At 53.8% G+C, this 20,585-nt stretch overlaps 2 pseudogenes across 2 annotated transcripts; both read right to left on the bottom strand.

Moving 5' to 3' along the window:
• Positions 1 to 628: 628 nt before the first annotated feature.
• Positions 629 to 9,934, bottom strand: LOC310910190 (NACHT, LRR and PYD domains-containing protein 3-like; annotated as a pseudogene). The gene is made up of 8 exons: positions 9,580 to 9,934; positions 8,223 to 8,976; positions 2,283 to 2,842; positions 1,826 to 1,988; positions 1,411 to 1,736; positions 1,188 to 1,360; positions 893 to 1,063; positions 629 to 731 (listed from the first exon to the last, which is right to left on the bottom strand). The product of its transcript is annotated as an NACHT, LRR and PYD domains-containing protein 3-like (transcript).
• Positions 9,935 to 11,513: 1,579 nt separating this feature from the next.
• On the bottom strand, positions 11,514 to 18,941 carry LOC310910189 (NACHT, LRR and PYD domains-containing protein 3-like; annotated as a pseudogene). Its single transcript has 9 exons — positions 18,587 to 18,941; positions 16,801 to 17,973; positions 16,183 to 16,336; positions 15,509 to 15,640; positions 15,109 to 15,278; positions 14,723 to 14,895; positions 14,428 to 14,598; positions 14,170 to 14,266; positions 11,514 to 11,606 (listed from the first exon to the last, which is right to left on the bottom strand). The product of its transcript is annotated as an NACHT, LRR and PYD domains-containing protein 3-like (transcript).
• Between the last annotated feature and the right edge of the window lie 1,644 nt (positions 18,942 to 20,585).

Raw genomic sequence — 20,585 nt, 5'->3', positions numbered from 1 at the left:
GGTGCTGCGTGATGACACTCAGTATAAACTGTTCCATTATCTTGCCAGGTACTGAGGTCAGGCTGACTGGTCTATAATTACTGGGATCCTCCCTCCCACCCTTTTTGTGAATGGGTGTCACACTGGCCAGTTTCCAATCACCCGGAGCTTCCCCAGTGAGCCAGGACTGATTGTAAATGCTGGAGAGTGGCTTTGCAAGCTCATCTGCCAGCTCCCTCATCACCCTGGGATGGATCCCATCTGGGCCCACAGATTTAGGAGTATGCAAGCATCTCAGCAGTTCTCTGACTGCCTCCTCTTGGATGCTGGGGGGACCATTCTGTTCCCTGACACCACCAAGCAAGCCAGGAGGACAGTTGTCCTGAAGGCAAGTTGTCGTCCCACTGAAAACCGAGGCAAAGAAGGCATTAAGCACTTCTGCCTTCTCCTCAGATGCCGTTACTAAGTTCTCTCTCTCATCCAATAGAGAACAAGGGTTGGCCTTGCCTTTCCTTCTACCATTAATATATTTGTAGAACCGTTTTTTATTATCCTTTAGAGAAGTCGCCATTCTAGGTTCAAACAGAGCTTTGGCCTCCCTAATTTTTTTCCTACATGGTCAAGCAGCCCCCTTAAATACCTCCTGAAATCACACATCACGCTCCAGGAGGTTCCTAATCTTCAGGGAGGGCCACAGTTTCCGGAGGGTGTCCAGTTCCTGCAGCAGGGCCTGACTGAAGTCTGTGCTCAGCCTGGGCATGGAGGATGCAGGAAAAGAGGAGAAGGTGTTGGAGCTTGTGGGGAGGGAGGTGCTGAAGCAGCCGGGTTCCAGGTGTGGCCCTGCCTGTCCCGCAGCCTCTGCTCCCCAGCTCAGGGAATGCCGGGCATGGAAGGGGCCGTGGCAGGGCCCTCAGCCCAGGCTCTGCAGTAGCAGGTGGGATGCTGGAGCTGCTGGCAGAGCTGCAGGACGCCGGGGGCTCCCAGCTCGTTGTCACTCAGGTCCAGGCAGGTGAGACGGGGCCCCTGCAGCAGCTGCGTGGCCAGGGCTGGGCAGCAGGCACCCGACAGCCGGCAGCTCCCCAGGCTGTGGGAGCCAGGGGAACAGGGAAGGAGGGCTTTGGCCTCGGCTTGCTGAGCTGCTGCAGGTGGGAAGGAGAAAGCTCTGGCTGGGAAGGAGGGAGCACTGGCCCATGTTGCAGCCCCTTTACCGCAGTGTCTGTAGAGGGCAGGCACAGTGCTGGAGGCCCTGACACAGCAGCTCCACGCTGGCATCGTGCAGCCCCGGGCTGAAGGACAAATCCAGCTCCTCCAGGCATGTGTTGGTGCTCGGCACACGGCAAGGTCCTCGCAGCAGGCGCTGGTGATGCAGGAATAGCGCAGCCTGGTGGGAACCCCCGGGAAACACCCTCAGAGCCTCCCCAGTGCCCTCACTGCCCTCCCACCATGGTGGCAGTCCCCAGCCTAGTGCCATAACCTTGGAGCTCCTTGGCCTGGAAGAGTGGGACAGAGGCACGATGCCACCCCGTGGGGTCCCTTTGGGGCACGTCCCCAGCTCCCAGGCCGGACATGCCCGAGGGATGCCGGGGGTGCTCACGGCAGGATGCGCAGGCGGCAGCCCGCAGCCCCTGACAGAGGAGGCGCACGCCGCTGTCACCCAGCGAGCTGTCACCCAGCTCCAGACGGGCCAGGCCAGGCTGCTCCGCCAGCGGCGCTGCCGGCTCCGTGCAGCAGCTCTGGGACAGCGGCACTGCTGCAGCCTGTGGGAGAGCACGGAGAACGGGGGCTCAGCACACCTCCCCTGTGCTGGCTGCTCACCTGCCCACCAAACCTGAGGGACAACACCCACCCCGAGCAGAGCCTCCAGCGCACGGGAGGGTTCCTCTGGAGGGACCTTGCTGGTTGTGCAGATGTGAAGGACCTGGAGCATTGCTGCTGGAACCAGCCGGGAGATGGATGTGAGGTGAATCACAGGGTGCACTGAACTTTCCAGCGCCAGGGATTTCTTCTCCCTTTGTGAGGGAGAAGAGAGAAGGGGAGCCAGGGTAACAGGTGGGCACAGGGGGGCCTGGCCAGGTGGAGTCAAGAAGCTCCATCACCATCAATCCCACAGTGGGCAGTGGATGGAGGAGCCCATGTGTTCCTCATTCTCCCCAGGAGGAAGTAAATTCTCTGCTGAGGAACTAAACACCCAGGGAAAGGCCAAGCTGGTGTTGGGGAGGGAGGAGCTGAATCATCCTTTTTTCACAGAGGAAGAGAAATCTTTGCCCTTTTGGGTCATTCAAGTGGGGAGGAGCAGGACTTACCAGGGCACTGACTTGGCATCCAGCTCTGCCTGAGGATGCTGCCAGTGGAAGGGACATCCCTGGAGGGTGACACAGCCCAGCCCAGCCCAGGTCTGGATGCAGAAGGAAAGAGGCATCTGGTCTCCACAGGATCAGCTTGGGGTCTCGCTAGTCCAGGTTAGTGAAATGACTGAATGCACTTGGTGCAAAGCTCTTCTCGTTGGTCTCGAACAAGAAGTGCAAAGTGTCCATGTCTGAAAGCTTCAGTGCTTGGCCAGGGTGGGAGAGGCCTCTGTGCCTCCCCTGAAGCCACTGCAGCAGCTCTTCCCTGGCTCGTGGTGAAATTCTGCACCCAGTGGTTTTGTCCATGTACTCTATGGCTTTCTGGCTGACAAGAGCAAAGAGGAATCTCACTGTGACATTCAAATCATTTCTGGACTTGTAGCTTTCTAAGTACTGATTTATATCCTTCTCAAGCCTCCCCAAGGTGCTGACCATTTCCCCATCATCCTCCAGAATGTAAAACATTGCTGCCAAAAATCCTGGAGGTGCAGGAGAGTGAAGGCAAAGACACTGCCATGCTCTTCTCCTTCCCCTGTTTTAGGGGTTAGGATTGTTCTCCTTTTTTTCTTCACTCTAAAGAATTTTTTTCCCCATATGTTATTTAGAAGACTAAGTATTGTGTGCTTAAGGATGCTTGACCAAAACAAAGAGGTGGCAGAAAGCTTGGAGGGGGGGATAACGCCAGTTTTGTGGCAGGCAATGGACAGAGCTGGAGGCAGCTTGGCTCTCTGGCTCTCGCCATTCGGAGATGGAGAGGACACGGCCAGGCTCCTGCTTGCTGCAGGAGGAGTTCACTGTCACCTGAATGTCCAGTGTTGGGAAATCTACCATCATCTGCTTGCATGTCTTGGAATTCTGAGCTCCTTTGTCTGCCCTGCTGGAGCTGGGCCAGCCCTGCCCCGCTGTCGCGGCTTCTTCAGCTCTGCTCCTCTTGCTACAGTGTGACTCTGCACCCCCCTGACTGCTGGGGCATCCTGTCCCTGCCTGCCGGGGACATCCTGCCATCCCAGCTGTTGTGGTTTGAAAGCAAAATGAGTGAGAGGCTCCAAGTCAGAAATACAATTTAATAAGAAAAAAGGTAAAAAGGTAAAAATAAAATAAATGCAATAACACAACGGACCACTGACAGAGTCAGAATGCGACCTGAGCAGGATGGTGGAAGCAGTCCAGATGTGGTGGTCTTCCTGAAGCAGTGATCCTGTAGCATGGTCTGGTAGCTCTGCTCCTCTGGGAATCCAGTAGGTAAGGGCTGCTTGTAGTGTCCCAAATCCTACCTTATATCCAGGTGAGAATGCTTGGCTCCTCCCCCTGGGCAGAGCATCTCACAATGGGATGATGAGTTGTGAAGTGGGTCCTTGATGGCCCATTAAACAGAGATAACTCCTGGAGGGAGTTACCTGGGAGTCATGGGCAAGGCGTTAATGGGCCATTAGCAGGAGACAGCCCAAAGGCAGGGGGCCTGGGAAATCACTGCCCCACCTGGTTTAACAGTTCATGAAGATGGTGATAGAAAAAATACTTTGTGTACATCCGTCACTGCAACCCAGGACACCAGCTCCCAGCCCGGGACTCTCCACTGTTCCAGCCTGGTGCTCTGAGGGTCCTGCAGGGGCAATGAGGCCAAACTGCCCCACCTGGGTTTTTGTGAAGCAAATCCCTCAAGGTTCTTGGTACTGTTTTGTTATTGACGCTGTAATTGTTGTTTTTGTTTGTTTCGTTATACATACTAGTAAAGAACTGCTATTTCTATCTCCCAATCTTTGCCTGAAAGCCTCTAACTGCAAATTTATAATTGGAAAAGGTGGTGGGAGAGGTGGTTTACATTCTCCATTCCAAGGGAAACTCCAGCTTTCCCTGGCAGATACGTGTCTTCCCAAACCAAGACAGATTTTGGTGCCTGTTATAAACGACGTAACCAAATTGATAATGAAAGCGGATTTCATTGGGATATTAAAATCGGTTTTGGAAAGCCACAATCAAAAACAGCGTCGAGCCTGGGGTTGGCGCTGGGTGAACCTAGATTCAGACTCCCTTGCTCTGAACCCCCTCTGTTCACAAATTCTGCCTTTGCAGGGCCCGTTTTTATACAGTTTTTCGACCGAACAGTGTTGGTTTTATTCTTTTGTCCTTCTTGTTCTTCTAACATATTCATGTAGATTCTTTTGTTGCTGCCGGTCTGTTGAAAAGGGTCTGTTGAATTTTTTTTGGGGGTAGAGATGAATACTTGATTCTTTTTACGGGGATCTGGCATTGGGATGTATGCCCTTGACGACGAAGATTGTCTTATCACATAGATAAGACCTTAGATGCATATCGGGTGCTCATCACCGGGGCCTTGTCGAGCCCATCCCCGGAGGAGACTCAGCTTCAATCAAAGCCACCATTTTCTATTGCAAATCGGTTCCTTCCCCATCGCCGCCTGTGGTTTTATAATTGCTGAAATCTTTAATTCTTAAGCAGGAATTATTTTATACCATATATCACAGCGATCACGGTAGGGCTTGAGGGCAATGAGGAAAGAAAAGAGAAAAAAGGAATAACGGATCTTGAGTAAACTAATATTTTCTTCTGTGTGTGCTGGATCTAAAAACCTCATTAGGCAGCATCATGTGGTCCAGCTTCCCCTGGTTAGGATGGCTCGTGGTTGTGGCTGTATTCCTCCCATTTGCAGGCCCCTATCTAAACATGGGCCCTATCACTAAGGCTGCTGTGGCTGTTATCCAGTTTGTTTTCTGGGTAGATAAGGTGAGGCATTCATGGATTTTTAACTTCCTCTGGAAGGCAGGCACATGGCTACATGGCTACCACACACTAAGGGTATGTTTTTGGGGTTCCTTTAAGAATGGTACTTTCTGTGAGGAAATGACAGCAGGGGAAGTTTTGTCCCAGCCCTTTAACCAGTTCTTTGAAGGGTTTGAATTTCCTGTAGATACTAACCAAGTGTTGCTGATAGTCCCAGTCTATTTAGCTTTCAGAGATGAGGTGAGATCGGCTTGGATGACTGCACAGACACCTACCCCAGAGACTGGGGATACTTCTATGGAGTCTGACACTGCCCCAGAGACTGAGGATACTGCCCCACTGCCTGACACTGCCCCACAGACCAGGGATACTGCTATGGGGCCTGACACTGCCCCACAGAACAGGGATACCGCCCCACTGCCTGACACTGCCCCAGAGACTGGGGATACTGCCCACTGCCTGACACTGCCCCACAGACCATGGATACTGCCATGGGGCCTGACACTGCCCCACAGACCAGGGATACTGCCATGGGGCCTGAAACTGCCCCACAGAATAGGGATACTGCCATGGGGCCTGAAACTGCCCCACAGAATAGGGATGCTGGCCCACTGCCTGATCCTGCCCCACAGCCCACCTCAGAAATGAACCACCTGGATTGAGTGGGGGTTCTGGTGAAGGAGATGGGCCAGATGCTGAAGGAGCACATTTCCCCAGTGGTGGCCTCTTTAGCCTCATTAGCCCCAGCTGATGGGAAAACCTCCTCCAGCCCTGAAAAGGGAGAGTCTGAAGGTGCAGCAATGGAACCCACAGACATTACAACCGTCCAGATTCCAGCTGAACCACAGGGGCAGTCACAGCCAGCAGCAGTCACCCCTGTGGAAACAAAGAAGCACAGGATGAAATCAGAGCAGCCAGGTAATAAGGAGAAGAAAGGAGGGCCCTCACAACCCACAGGGGAACCAGAGCTTGAGATCATCACTGACTCTCTGTCGTATGAAAGTCTACGTAATCTGCACAAAGATATTGTGCGACGGGGACGTGAGGCTTACACAGCCTGGTTACTTCAGGTCTGGGACCTTATGGGTACAGGGGTGCAACTGGATAGTAGTGAGGCAAGGAATTTGGGACCCTTGACCCAGGACTCAGATGTAAATCAGGTATTTGTAAGAGAGCCAGGCCCCCTTTCCCTCTGGGAGCGGCTTTTATGGAGTAGAAGAGAGAGGTTTGTCCACCAAGACAAAGTGCAGGAGCACCATCATACAATGGACTGGAAGACCCTTGAGGAGGGGATCCAACAGCTGAGAGAAGAGGCAGTATTGGAGGTACTCTTTGGGAGGGGTGGACACCAGGATAATGACCCCAACAAGGTTTGATGCACAGGGCACACGTTGTGGACACTGGCAACTCATGGGCCGTCTCCATACGCCACATTCATTGCCACAATTAATCCTGATACCAACCCAGAGACTGTGGGTTCTGTCACCAACAAGCTCAGAAATGATGAGAGTATGATCAGTGACCCAATGCAGGCTCAGGTCTCTGCTGTGGTTAAGGAACTCGAAGAGGAGATAAGGGAGGTGAGGGAGGAGATGAGGAGGAAGAGTTCCCATATGGCACCAGTGTGTGTCACAGGCCCCAGAGTCAGAGCTCAACGTCCCCCAGCTACAGAGAGGGTGCACCCCACGAGCTGACCTGTGGTCCTTCCTGCATGATCACGGGGAAGACATGGGAAGGTGGGATGGGAAGCCCACTTCTGTCCTGGCAGCATGGGTGTGTGAGCTCAAGGAGAGAAACACTCACCGAGGGGCTTCCACTAAAATGAAGTAGCCTCCCATGACTGAGTCACCAGGTATTACAGAAGTGAGGATACTGTGTTGGATCCCCTTGAAGGAACCTCTAGTGTGTATGCCCAGGAAGGGAATAATAACCAGTGCTAGAGGGGCCCTGCCTCTAGCCAGAAATAGGCACGGGAAAACCAGGTCTTTTGGACTGTGTGGATTCCATGGCCTGGCACATGAGAGCCATAGGTCAATACTGGGGCAAGGGGACCCTAATGGCATCAGGACATGTGGGGGCAGAACAAATTTCCATTGCCAGGGTGACAGGGGGATCACAGGAATTGACTCTGTTGGAAGCTGAGGTGGGCCTGACTGGGAAGAAGTGGTAGAATCATCCCATTGTGACTGGCCCAGAGTCCCCATGTATTTTGGGCATAGACTTCCTCAGGAATGGCTATTCCAAAGACCCTAAGGGACTCAGATGGGCTTTTGGGATAGCTGCTGTGGAGGCAAAGGGCATTAAGCAATTGAACACCTTGCCTGGACTATCGGAGAAGCCATCTACAGTAGGACTCCTGAAGGTAGAAGAGCAACGAGTACCTGTTGCCACCTGGACGGTGCACTGCCAGCAGGATCGGAGGCATCAAGACGCCGTGATCCCCATCCACAAGATGATCCATGAGCTGTAGAGCCAAGGGGTGTGAGACATAGATTTGAAAAATCCCTGCTAATCCTTTATAGTAGATTTAAGACCATGTACTGTATGTTAGGATGTATTCCAAGTAGTACTTTAGAATATGTGAGATCATGTTTTAGAAGACATTTAGTGAACACTGAATGCTGTGTCTGTTACCCTTTTGAATATTTTTAAACACTACAAGTACCAGGAGACTTGGCCATAGTCAGAAGAAGAACTAGCCTAAACAGCAGAATAGCAGAGCTAAGGGTGCAGATAAAAAAAAGAACACAGATTCTAAGATGGTATGTTCCCTCGCAAATGTGCCAAGAGAGCCAAAGCAGACATGGGAGGGATAAAAGTGAAGAGGTAAACGCCTGAAGACCAGCCAAAAGACCACCACAATGGACTGAGCATGGCCAGAAGGGGGTGGAAGTAATTACCATACCATGTGAAGATGGGCAGGGTCAGAGAATGAATATGGATGAAGGGGGACCATGGAATGTCATGCATATGTAGAGACTGTAGGGAATAACAAGGGGGGCAAGTTCCCTGGTGGGTATGCGTGTCTTTGGTGAAATTATTCCCCCACACATCTTGACGGTAATAAATACATATTGCTTTAACAATTATTATTAATTGTGGAGTTCTTTCCACCACGTTTCTGGGTGGTCAGCAAAACCTGTTCACCCTTCTCCTGTTTTCTCCTTCCCCTGGGATCCTTTTACTGAGGAAGAAAGGAGAGAAGACCTGGCTGGTCCAATCCACAGTCCTTGATTTCCTTCTCCTCAAAGAAGACCTTCTGTTTCCAGACACCCTCAGCAGCCAAGGAACAAAGCTGGAGTAGGAACTGCTGCAGTATTTGGGCGTTGTCCCTGTCCTTCAGTGATTGGGAGAGGTAGAACATCATCATCCCTGTGCTGGCTTTGGAGCACTCCAGGAGGTTTTTCTTCCCACAGAGCTCTTGTTCCAGAATGGTGCAGATGGTCCAGCTCCTGACAGGGATGACACACAAAGCTCTAGAAGATCTCCTTGCCTCTGGCAAGCCTGAAGGCCATGTCTGTTTTGCTGGGCTTCTCAAAATACCTGTGGAAATACTCCTCCCTCCTGGCTGCTGAAAATCCCAGGATCTCCATGGAATACTCACCCTTCAGGATTCCTAGAGCCGTTGGCCTCACGGTGATGAGCAAAGAGGCTTTGGGGAGCACTGTCTCCTTCAACAAACTCATCAGGCTGAGCTCCAGCAGCTTCACCTCCCTGGGGTCAGAGCTCAGCCCAGCTTTGGGCTGAACCAAGGAAAGCCCCAGGGCCTGGAAGCCATCCAAAATGAACAGGATCCTCTTGTGGTCATCCAGGATTTTCCCAGCCGGCACTCGCAGGCCAGGACAGTGCTGTGGATCCAGTTCTGCCACGCTGGCTTCCATGGCAAGGACAATGGGTTGGTGTTGGAACCCTGGATTCTGGAAATTTCAGGCTTTCTGGGCTCAGGGATGCTGACCCTCAGGCAGGCACTGCATTTGACTTGAGGCCTTGGAAGAGGCTTCTGAGATTTGTGATAGCACTGGGGTAGTGGGTGTGTTCTTGGAATGGTGTTGTGTGATCTCACAGGGTGAAAACCTAACTTTGGGGTTTGGGTATATAGCAGTGTGTGGGGACCAAGAGGGAAGATTCTGGGTGCTGTGTGAGCTCTTCTTCCTCACCCTCTTCCTCCTTCTTCACGGATTTGGGTGGTTTTGTCTAACTGGGTGAAAGATGTCTGCATTGCAGACCTGGAATGGTCATGATTGGGTCAAAAGCATAAATAATATAGGTGTCACTTTGGTATTGGCTAATTATCTCCTAAATAGCCTTGGTAAAACTTAAATAGTCTCCATTTCATCTCGTTTCTTTAAAATGAAAGCAAGTTGAAGCTCATGCTTAATGAGACTGTAAATACTGGAAATAGATAAGATATGATAAACAGCCAAGACCCAACTCGACTCTACGTTTCCTGTGTCTTTCATCCTGACCTCAGCTGAGATAAAGCAGGCAGAACTGTAACAGCTGTGCAGAAGACAAGGGCAGTCAGAGCAGAAGACCAAGTCAAAGTGGGTGCAGAGTGTCCCTTCTGTCCACTCCACCATCACCTTCCTGACCGTGGTTGTCTTCCCCATCCCCGGGGCCCCCAGCAGCACCACGACCTGCGGGCTTTGCCCGTCTCTGCCAGGTTCAAACAGCGCCGTGGTGCCGGCGGTGGCTGCTCCGCTGCCGGCGCTGCCACATCCCTGGCCGATTGCCACAGCTCCATCCTTGGCTCCGTGCTTGCTCCCAGGCTCCCTGGAGATGGTCAGGGTGGTGGAGTGGCTGTGGAAGGATGGGCTCTCCCTGGGACAGCTGCCCAGCTCCTTGTCCTGGCGGGACTCCCGCACCATGTGCTCTCTGCTGTCCCGCCTGTGCTCTGTGCCCATGAGGAGCAGGGTCAGTCCCCAGCCCAGACCAATTCCCCTCCAGCCCAGCCATGCTCCTTACACACCAGCAGCCACCTATTTCAAGGCTCAGTGCTTTCCTCAGTCTGGCTGGGGCACTAAGAACACAATTTGTGAGCATTTGGGCACTCTGGTCAGTTGGACATTCTTCTTCTGGCTCCTGATCCTGATCTAGCAACTCTTGTTTGATCATCCTCATCCCTAGAGCAAATGCAACTCCCCAGGGCTACCTGCAGCCTCTGACTCATGCTGCAGGGGACAAAGGCACTGTCCCTGGGCTCCAGAGCTCAGATCTCAGCAGACATGCTTAATGCCCATCCCAGGAGGAAAGAATGTGCCCAGCTGTCTGCTGGAAAGTGCTGAGAACACTGGGTGAGCTTTAGGGTCATTTCCAACACAAACCCTTCTGTAATTTTAAACAACACCTTTATCGAGGCATTACAAGCCCACTGCAGTTATGAGGTGGCTGGACAGATTTGGTGAGCCTGACCCCAGCACAGCTTCAGCAAGGAGTGCCCAGGACTGAACTGAGAGCTCAGGCCCCAGCAAGGAACCCCGGACGGCTACGACGATGTCCTGGATGTGCCGCAGGAGGCCCGCACTGCCAGCACTGGGGACATCTCCCAGGGAGTGTCACAGCCCAGGTGGATCAGTGTCCTCCCCAGAGGTAAGAGGGCTCACAGCTGCTCTGTTTGTTCTGCAGAGCCACTCCCTGGCAGGGTTTGTCTGTGGGGAAGGGCAGGGACCCAGCAGCAGATCCATGGGTGCCGTGGTCAGAGTCCAGGTGGGGTCTGTCAGGGGGACATGGAGCTGCCTGTCCCCTCAGGCACCTTGCTGTGCTCTCTCCAAGGTGGGATCTGCTCCCCTCCAGGTGTCCCAGGAACAACCAGTGACCCCTCAGATCAGCCCCTGGCACACACAGACTATGATGATGTTGGCAGCAGCACCCTGTGGACGTTGCCATGAGGATGGCCTGGCCATGTCCCAGCCCTGGGGACACGTGTGTGGCAGCGTGGTGGGGCCCTGTCCCCAGGAAGGGGAGGCCCTGCCCACCCCTTCCTGTGCAGCGCTGCAGGAAAACAGCTCCAGTGTAGGGATTGTCTTTGATTTCAGTGTGAATTTCCCTTTTTTCCTAATAAAACCCAAACTGTTCAGAGACTCTTTCCCAGGCCTGTGACCACACACCGGCACTGGCACCTCTATAACGAGTATATCACTCATCACCTCGGGGATGTGAGGAAGTAACTGGATGCAAAGAAACATCCCTGGGAGTGGTGGGCTGAGGGAAAAAAGCACTGAGGGATTGCGGGGATTGTCTGCAGGGTGTTTATTTGGCAATGCCAAATGCTCACAAGTGTTCCCAGCAGCTCCGAGGTGAGAAGGGAGAGGGAAGGACCCGGACCTCTGCCCACCTGCAGATGCAGCAGGATCTCCCCCTTGTGTCCCACAGCTGCAGCACGTTCAGTCCCAGTGGCAGCAGTGAGAGCTGGGCTGGGAATGGCTCTGGTTGTTGGAAGGACTTTTCCTAAAGGAGGGGAGGTCTCCTGGAGGAGGGGAATGCCTTCCTGCCCTCCAGCAGGACCCTGTGGTGGCAGGGCAGCCGGGCCATGGTCCCTGCCTGCAGCATAGAATCACAGAATGTGTAGGTTGGAAAAGACCTTCAAGATCATTGAGTCCAATTCAGCCCTAACACCTCAACCGGATCATGGCATCGTGTGCCACATCCAGTGGTTTTTAAACACGTCCAGGGATGGTGACTCCACCACCTCCCGAAGCAGACTATTCCAGGCTTTAATCACTCTTCCCGTAAAAAAAACTTCTTCCTAATATCCATCCTGTATTTCCCTTGACACAGCCTGAGACTGTGTCCTCTCCTTCTGTCAGTTGCTGCCTGGACAAAGAGACCAACCCCCAGCTGTCTGCAACCCCCCTTCAGGAAGTTGTAGAGAGTGATAAGGTCAGCTCTGAGTCTCCTTTTCTCCAGCCTAAACAACCCCAGCTCCCTCAGTCATTCTTCATATGGCTTGTTTTCCAAGCCCCTCACTAGCCTTGTTGCCCTCCTCTGGATGCATTGAAGCATCTCAATGTCCTTCCTAAACGGAGGGGCCAGAACTGGACACAGCACTCGAGGTGTGGCCTGACCAGTGCCGAGTACAGGGGAAGAATGAGCTCCCTGCTCCTGCTGGCCACGCCATTCCTGATCCAGGCCAGGATGCCATTGGCCCTCTTGGCCACCTGGGCACACTGCTGGCTCATGTTCAGCTGGCTGCTGACCAGAACCCCCAGCCCCCTTTCCTCCTGGGCACTGTCCAGCCACACGGTCCCCAGCCTATAACACTGCAGGGGGTTATTGTGGCCAAAGTGCAGGACTCGACACTTGGACATATCAAATTTCATCTTGTTAGACTCTGCCCATCCATCCAACCGTTCCAGGTCTCTCTGCAGAGCCATCCTATCTTCCAACAGATTGACACATGCTCCCAGCTTAGTGTTGTCTGCAAGTTTACTAATGAAAGATTCAACAGCCTCATCTATGTCATCAGTGAAAATATTGAACAGAAGTGGTCCCAGCACAGACCCCAAGGGACACCACTGGTGACTGTCCCCAGCTGGATACAGCACTGTTCACCAGCACTCTCTGGGCCTGGCTGTGCAGCCAGTTCCTCACCCAGAGAAGAGTGCTCCTGTCCAAGCCATGGGCTGCCAGCTTATCCAGGAGTGTGCTGTGGGAGATAGTGTCAAAAGCCTGGCTGAAGTCCAAATAGACAACATCCACAGCCCTTCCTGCATCCACCAGGTGGGTCACCTGGTCATAAAAGGAGATCAGGTTGGTCAAACATGACCTCCCTCTCCTAAACCCGTGCTGGCTGGGCCAGAGAGGCTGGCTGTGGGAGCATCCGTGGACGGCAGGGAGAAGGAACTCTGCAGATCTGAGATATTCTAGACACACGTGGTTTTATTTCAAGGGTGGTGGGTAAAGAGGGCCTGCTTTCAGCCACCAGCCTCGGCTGAAGCAAAGGCCCAAAGAGAAAGGCAGAGAGAGAGGGTATGAGGTAAGGGAGGAATAAAACTAAGAGGGGTAAGAGAGGTAAGAGTGAGGTAAGAGCCAGAGAGAGGTCAGAATGAGAAAGGTAAGAGAGGGAGGACCTTGTTACAATACATTGTATCTCCTTTTGTGTTGAATATTGTAATTTACAGTGACCAACCGGCACAAGATACAAACCCTACAAGCTTTGCATGTAGCCTATGAGAACTACTATATTACAATATAATTTTTATTCTAAACTCTAAAGACAGCTTTTCTTACCTACTTTTCCCCTGATGCCTTGGCAGAGTGGAGAGGGGCTGCATTTTTGGGTCCTTTTGTTTGCTGTCCTTCAGCCTAACTCCAGCTAATCGCTGTCTTCCTGCCTGCCATGCCTACATTTCAAAGCTGGCCTTCATTTCTATTTCCCTCACAGGTTTTACATCTCTAGTATTTCTTACTAGGCAAACATATCCATAAGCCCTTCCTGTCCCATCTTTCCCAAGAGCTGGCCAGCCTGTAGGTGCTCCCTGATGACACTCAGTATAAACTGTTCCATTATCTTGCCAGGTACTGAGGTCAGGCTGACTGGTCTATAATTACTGGGATCCTCCCTCCCACCCTTTTTGTGAATGGGTGTCACACTGGCCAGTTTCCAGTCACCCGGAGCTTCCCCAGTGAGCCAGGACTGATTGTAAATGCTGGAGAGTGGCTTTGCAAGCTCATCTGCCAGCTCCCTCATCACCCTGGGATGGATCCCATCTGGGCCCACAGATTTAGGAGTATCCAAGCATCTCAGCAGTTCTCTGACTGCCTCCTCTTGGATGCTGGGGGGACCATTCTGTTCCCTGACACCACCAAGCAACCCAGGAGGACAGTTGTCCTGAAGGCAAGTTGTCGTCCCACTGAAAACTGAGGCAAAGAAGGCATTAAGCACTTCTGCCTTCTCCTCTGATGCTGTTACTAAGTTCTCTCCCTCAATCAATAGAGAACAAGGGTTGGCCTTGCCTTTCCTTCTACCATTAATATATTTGTAGAACCATTTTTTATTATCCTTTAGAGAAGTCGCCATTCTAGGTTCAAACAGAGCTTCGGCCACCCTAATTTTTTTCCTACATGGTCAAGCAGCCCCCTTAAATACCTCCTGAAATCACACATCACGCTCCAGGAGGCTCCTGATCTTCAGGGAGGGCCACAGTTTCCAGAGGGTGTCCAGTTCCTGCAGCAGGGCCTGACTGAAGTCTCTGCTCAGCCTGGGCATGGAGGATGCAGGAAAAGAGGAGAAGGTGTTGGAGCTTGTGGGGAGGGAGGTGCTGAAGCAGCCGGGTTCCAGGTGTGGCCCTGCCTGTCCCGCAGCCTCTGCTCCCCAGCTCAGGGAATGCCGGGCATGGAAGGGGCCGTGGCAGGGCCCTCAGCCCAGGCTCTGCAGTAGCAGGTGGGATGCTGGAGCTGCTGGCAGAGCTGCAGGACGCCGGGGGCTCCCAGCTCGTTGTCACTCAGGTCCAGGCAGGTGAGACGGGGCCCCTGCAGCAGCTGCGTGGCCAGGGCTGGGCAGCAGGCACCCGACAGCTGGCAGCTCCCCAGGCTGTGGGAGCCAGGGGATCAGGGAAGGAGGGCTTTGGCCTCGGCTTGCTGAGCTGCTGCAGGTGGGAAGGAGAAAGCTCTGGCTGGGAAGGAGGGAGCACTGGCTCATGTCGCAGCCCCTTTACCGCAGTGTCTGTAGAGGGCAGGCACAGTGCTGGAGGCCCTGACACAGCAGCTCCACACCGGCATCGTGCAGCTCCGGGCTGAAGGACAAATCCAGCTCCTCCAGGCACGTGGTGGTGCTCAGCACACGGCAAGGTCCTCGCAGCAGGCGCTGGTGATGCGGGAATAGCGCAGCCTGGTGGGAACCCCCGGGAAACACCCTCAGAGCCTCCCCAGTGCCCTCACTGCCCTCCCACCATGGTGGCAGTCCCCAGCCTAGTGCCATAACCATGGAGCTCCTTGGCCTGGAAGAGTGGGACAGAGGCACGATTCCACCCCGTGGGGTCCCTTTGGGGCACGTCCCCAGCTCCCAGGCCGGAGATGCCCGAGGGATGCCGGGGGTGCTCACGGCAGGATGCGCAGGCGGCAGCCCGCAGTCCGCAGCCCCTGACAGAGGAGGCGCACGCCGTTGTCACCCAGTGAGCTGTCACCCAGCTCCAGACGGGCCAGGCCAGGCTGCTCCACCAGCGGCGCTGCCGGCTCCGTGCAGCAGCTCTGGGACAGCGGCACCTCTGCAGCCTGTGGGAGAGCACGGAGAGCGGGGGCTCAGCACACCTCACCTGTGCTGGCTGCTCACCTGCCCACCAAACCTGAGGGACAACACCCACCCTCAGCTAAACAGGGTCTTACGGGGTCCCCAGGGAGCAGCAGGGCAGCCGCAACCCATTCACCCACTGCCCTGTGGTCTGGGTGCCCCCAGCCCGAGCCCTGATCCTAGCCCTGGATTGGGCTCCACATGCATCTCTCACCGGAGCACCTGCAGGGCGCTGTCCCTGTGCCGCAGAGCCCGGCAGAGCAGGTGGATGGGGCAGGGCAGCTCCTCTTGCCGCCGCCGCACGACGAGGCCATTGGGATGTGCTCCGGGTGCCGAGACTCCAGAGCTGCAGGGGAACGGAGCCGCGGGGCCGGGCAGCCCTTGGCGGTGCTGGGAGCTCCTGGCTCCGACAGCGGCACACAACCCCCCACCCCGAGCAGAGCCTCCAGCGCACGGGAGGGCTCCTCCGGAGGGACCTTGCTGGTTGTGCAGATGTGAAGGACCTGGAGCATTGCTGCTGGAACCAGCCGGGAGATGGATGTGAGGTGAATCACAGGGTGCACTGAACATTCCAGCACCAGGGATTTCTTCTCCCTTTGTGAGGGAGAAGAGGGAAGGGGAGCCAGAGTGACAGCTGGGCACAGGGGGGCCTGGCCAGGTGGAGCCGAGAAGCTCCATCACCATCAATCCCACAGTGGGCAGTGGATGGAGGAGCCCATGTGTTCCTCATTCTCCCCAGGAGGAAGTAAATTCTCTGCTGAGGAACTAAACTCCCTGGGAAAGGCCAAGCTAGTGACCAGGAGGGAGGAGCTGAATCATCCTTTTTTTGCAGAGGAATAGAAATCTTTGCCCTTTTGGGTCATTCAAGTGGGGAGGAGCAGGACTTACCAGGGCACTGACTTGGCATCCAGCTCTGCCTGAGGATGCTGCCAGTGGAAGGAGCATCCCTGGAGGGTGACACAGCCCAGCCCAGGTCTGGATGCAGAAGGAAAGAGCCATCTGGTCATACAGAGTCATGAAAGTTCCTGGGGTCTGGCCCAGACTATCATGGCCCTTTGTGTTTCCTTGGGACTCAGCCCCTCAGTGATTTGATTGGAGAGAGACAGCTTTGAACCAGTTGTCCCAAAAGTACTTTTAATAATACCAAAATAAGAAACAATAAGACCTCCACTGTGTTGGACCAAACTGGCCAAGGCAATACAAGGGGCAAAAGGCATGAGGAGAAGGGTCATGTCTAGGGGCAGAGAGGGGTAGTTTTACACTCTGGTGTGGGTGGGGAGTTTCAGTGGGGTGTGAGGGGAGGGTCAGACAATGGGGAACAGTGATTCGAAATATTACATTTCTGCATGAAAAATCAACCCATGATAACACAGAGAACTGAGAACTTTCTGGTAACAATTAGCATAGAGAGTATGTCACTCAGCCTTGTGTAATGGCACTAAGAATGGAGTTTCCCAAAGCATTTTTCCAGGGTTCTCATTTTTTCGAGGGGAAACTGCTCTCCACAGGGTCAACTTGCTATCTTATAAGTCTAGGTCAGTGAAATGACCCAATGCACTTGGTGCAAAGCTCTTCTCGTTGGTCTCGAACAAGAAGTGCCCATGTCTGAAAGCTTCAGTGCTTGGCCAGGGTGGGAGAGGCCTCTGTGCCTCCCCTGAAGCCACTGCAGCAGCTCTTCCCTGGCTCGTGGTGAAATTCTGCACCCAGTGGTTTTGTCCATGTACTCTATGGCTTTCTGGCTGACCAGACCAAAGAGGAACCTCACTGTGACATTCAAATCCTTTCTGGACTTGTTGTAGCTTTCTAAGTACTGATTTACATCCTTCTCAAGCCTCCCCAAGGTGCTGACCATTTCCCCATCGTCCTCCAGAACGTAAAACATTGCTGCCAAAAAGTCCTGGAGGTGCAGGTGAGTGAAGACATAGACAGAGCCATGGTCTTCTCTTTCCCCTGGGATCTTTTCACTGAGGATGAAGGGGAGAAGACCTGGCTGGTCCAAGCCACAATTCTTGATTTCCTTCTCCTCAAAGAGGACCTTGTGTTTCCAGACACCCTCAGCAGCCAAGGAGCAAAGCTGGACGAGGAATTGCTGCAGTATCTGGGCGTTGTCCCTGTCCCTGTGCTTCAGTGATTGGGAGAGGTAGAACATCATCATCCCTGTGCTGGCTTTGGAGCACTCCAGCAGGTTTTTCTTCCCACAGAGCTCTTGTTCCAGGATGGTGCAGATGGTCCAGCTCCTGACAGGGATGACACACCAGCTGTAGAGGATCTCGTTGCCTCTGGCAAATCTGTAGGCCATGTCTGTTTTGCTGGGCTTCTCAAAATACCTTTGAAAATACTCCTCCCTCCTGGCTGCAGAAAATCCCAGGATCTCCATGGAATACTCACCCTTCAGGATTCCTAGAGCCATTGGACTCACGGTGATGAGCAAAGAGGCTTTGGGGAGCACTGTCTCCTTCAACAAACTCATCAGGGTGAGCTCCAGCAGCTTCACCTCCCTGGGGTCAGAGCTCAGCCCAGCTTTGGGCTGAACCAAGGAAAGCCCCTGCACCTGGAAGCCATCCAAAATGAACAGGATCCTCTTGTGGTCATCCAGGATCTTCCCAGCCGGCACTCGCAGGCCAAGACAGTGCTGTGGATCCAGGTCTGCCATGCTGGCTTCCATGGCAAGGACGATGGCTTTGTGTTGGAATCCTGGATTGTGGAAATTTCAGGCTTTCTGGGCTGAGGGGTGCTGACCGTCAAGCAGGCACTGCATTTGACTTGAGGCCTTGGAAGAGGCTTCTGAGATTTGTGATAGCACTGGGGTAGTGGGTGTGTTCTTGGAATGGTGTTGTGTGATCTCACAGAGTGTAAACTTAAGTTTGGGGTTTGGGTATATAGTAGTGTGGGGGGCAGGATGGAGGATTCAGGCTGCCATGTGAGCTCTTCTTCACCTTCTTCCTTCTTCTTCATGGATTTGGGTGGTTTTGTCTAACTGGGTGAAAGATGTCTGTATTGCAGATCTGGAATGGTCATGATTGGGTCAGAAGCATAAATAATATAGGTGTCACTTTGGTATTGGCTAATTATCTCCTAAATAGCTTTGGTAAAAGTTAAAAAGTCTCCATTTTGTCTTGTTTCTTTAAAATGAAAGCAAGTTGAAGCGCACGCTTGATGAGACTGTAAATACTGTAAATAGATAAGATATGATAAACAGCCAAGACCCAACTCGACTCTGCATTTCCTGTGTCTTTCATCCTGACCTCAGCTGAGATAAAGCAGGCAGAACTGTAACAGCTGTGCAGAAGACAAGGGCAGTCAGTGCAGAAGACCAAGTCAAAGTGGGTGCAGAGTGTCCCTTCTGTCCACTCCACCATCACCTTCCTGACCGTGGTTGTCTTCCCCATCCCCGGGGCCCCCAGCAGCACCACGACCTGCGGGCTTTGCCCGTCTCTGCCAGGTTCAAACAGCGCCGTGGTGCCGGCGGTGGCTGCTCCGCTGCCGGCGCTGCCACATCCCTGGCCGGTTGCCACGGCTCCATCCTTGGCTCCGTGCTTGCTCCCAGGCTCCCTGGAGATGGTCAGGGTGGTGGAGTGGCTGTGGAAGGATGGGCTCTCCCTGGGACAGCTGCCCAGCTCCCTGTCCTGGCGGGACTCCCGCACCATGTGCTCTCTGCTGTCCCGCCTGTGCTCTGTGCCCATGAGGAGCAGGGTCATTCCCCAGCCCAGACCAATTCCCCTCCAGCCCAGCCATGCTCCTGACACACCAGCAGCCACCTATTTCAAGGCTCAGTGCTTTCCTCAGTCTGGCTGGGGCACTAAGGACACAATTTGTGAGCATTTGGGCACTCTGGTCAGTTGGACATTCTTCTTCTGGCTCCTGATCCTGATCTAGCAACTCTTCTTTGATCATCCTCATCCCCCTGGAGCAAATGCAACTCCCCAGGGCTACCTGCAGCCTCTGAGTCATGCTGCAGGGGAAGAAGGCACTGTTCCTGGGCTCCAGAACTGAGATTTCAGCAGAGACATCCTTAATCCACATCCCAAGAGAAAAGAATGTGCCCAGCTGCCTGCTGGAAAGTGCTGAGAGCACCGAGGGAGCTTTAAGGTCACTTCCAACACAAACCCTTCTGTGATTTTAAACAACATATTTATCGAGGAATTACAAGCACACATAATTGACTGCAGGGATGAGCTGGGTGGACAGAGTTGGTGAGTCTGACTCCAGCACAGCTTCAACTAGGAGTGCCCCGGACTGAACTCAGAGCTCAGGCCCCAGCAAGGAGCCCCGGACGGCTACGACGATGTCCTGGATGTGCCGCAGGAGGCCCCCGCTGCCAGCACTGGGGACATCTCCCAGGGAGTGTCACAGCCCAGGCGGATCAGTGTCCTTCCCAGAGGTAAGAGGGCTCACAGCTGCCCTGTCCCCTCTGCAGAGCCACTCCCTGGCAGGATTTGTCTGTGGGGAAAGGCAGGGACCCAGCAGCAGATCCATGGGTGCTGTGGTCAGAGCCCAGGTGGGGTGTGTGAGAGGGGACATGGAGCTGCCTGTCCCCTCAGGCACCTTTCTGTGCTCTCTCCAAGGTGGGATCTGCTCCCCTCCAGGTCCCACAGGAGCAGCCAGTGACCTCTCAGAGCAACCCCTGCCACACACAGACTATGATGATGTTGGCAGCAGCACCCTGGGGACGTTGCCATGAGGATGGCCTGGCCATGTCCCAGCCCTGGGGACACGTGTGTGGCAGTGTGGTGGGGCCCTGTCCCCAGGAAGGGGTGGCCCTGCCCAAAGAGGTCACCCCTCCCTGCCCAGCGCTGCAGGAAAACAGCTCCTGTGTAGGGATTTTAGGGATTGTCTTTGATTTCAGTGTGAATTTGCCTTTTTTCCTATTAAAACCCAAACTGGTCAGAGATTCTTTCCCAGGTCAGGGACCTCACTCTGGTGCTGGCACCTTTATACTGGGTATATCAGTCATCGCCTTGGGGATGTGATGCAGGATCTGGATGCACAGACACCTCCTTGAAAGGTGGACTGAGGGGGAAGAGATTGCTGGGATTGTCTGCAGGGGGTTTATTTGGCACTGCCGAATGCTCACAACTGTTCCCAGAAACTCCGAGGGGAAAAGGGAGAGGGCAGGAACCGGAACTCTGCAGATGCAGCAGGATCTCCAGTGTGTGCCCCACAGGTGGGGCAGGCTCAGACCCAGTGTCAGCAGTGAGAGCTGGGCTGGGAATGGCTGTGGTTGTTGGAAGGACTTCTCCTAAAGGAGCGGAGGTCTCTTGTTGGAGGGGAGTGCCTTCCTGTCCCCCGGC

Source organism: Zosterops lateralis, assembly GCF_965231275.1.
Source record: "Zosterops lateralis genome assembly, chromosome: 6".
NCBI classification, from domain to species: Eukaryota; Metazoa; Chordata; class Aves; order Passeriformes; family Zosteropidae; genus Zosterops; species Zosterops lateralis.
Note: the sequence above shows the minus strand (reverse complement) of the source record. Positions and strands in the feature narration are given on the sequence as shown.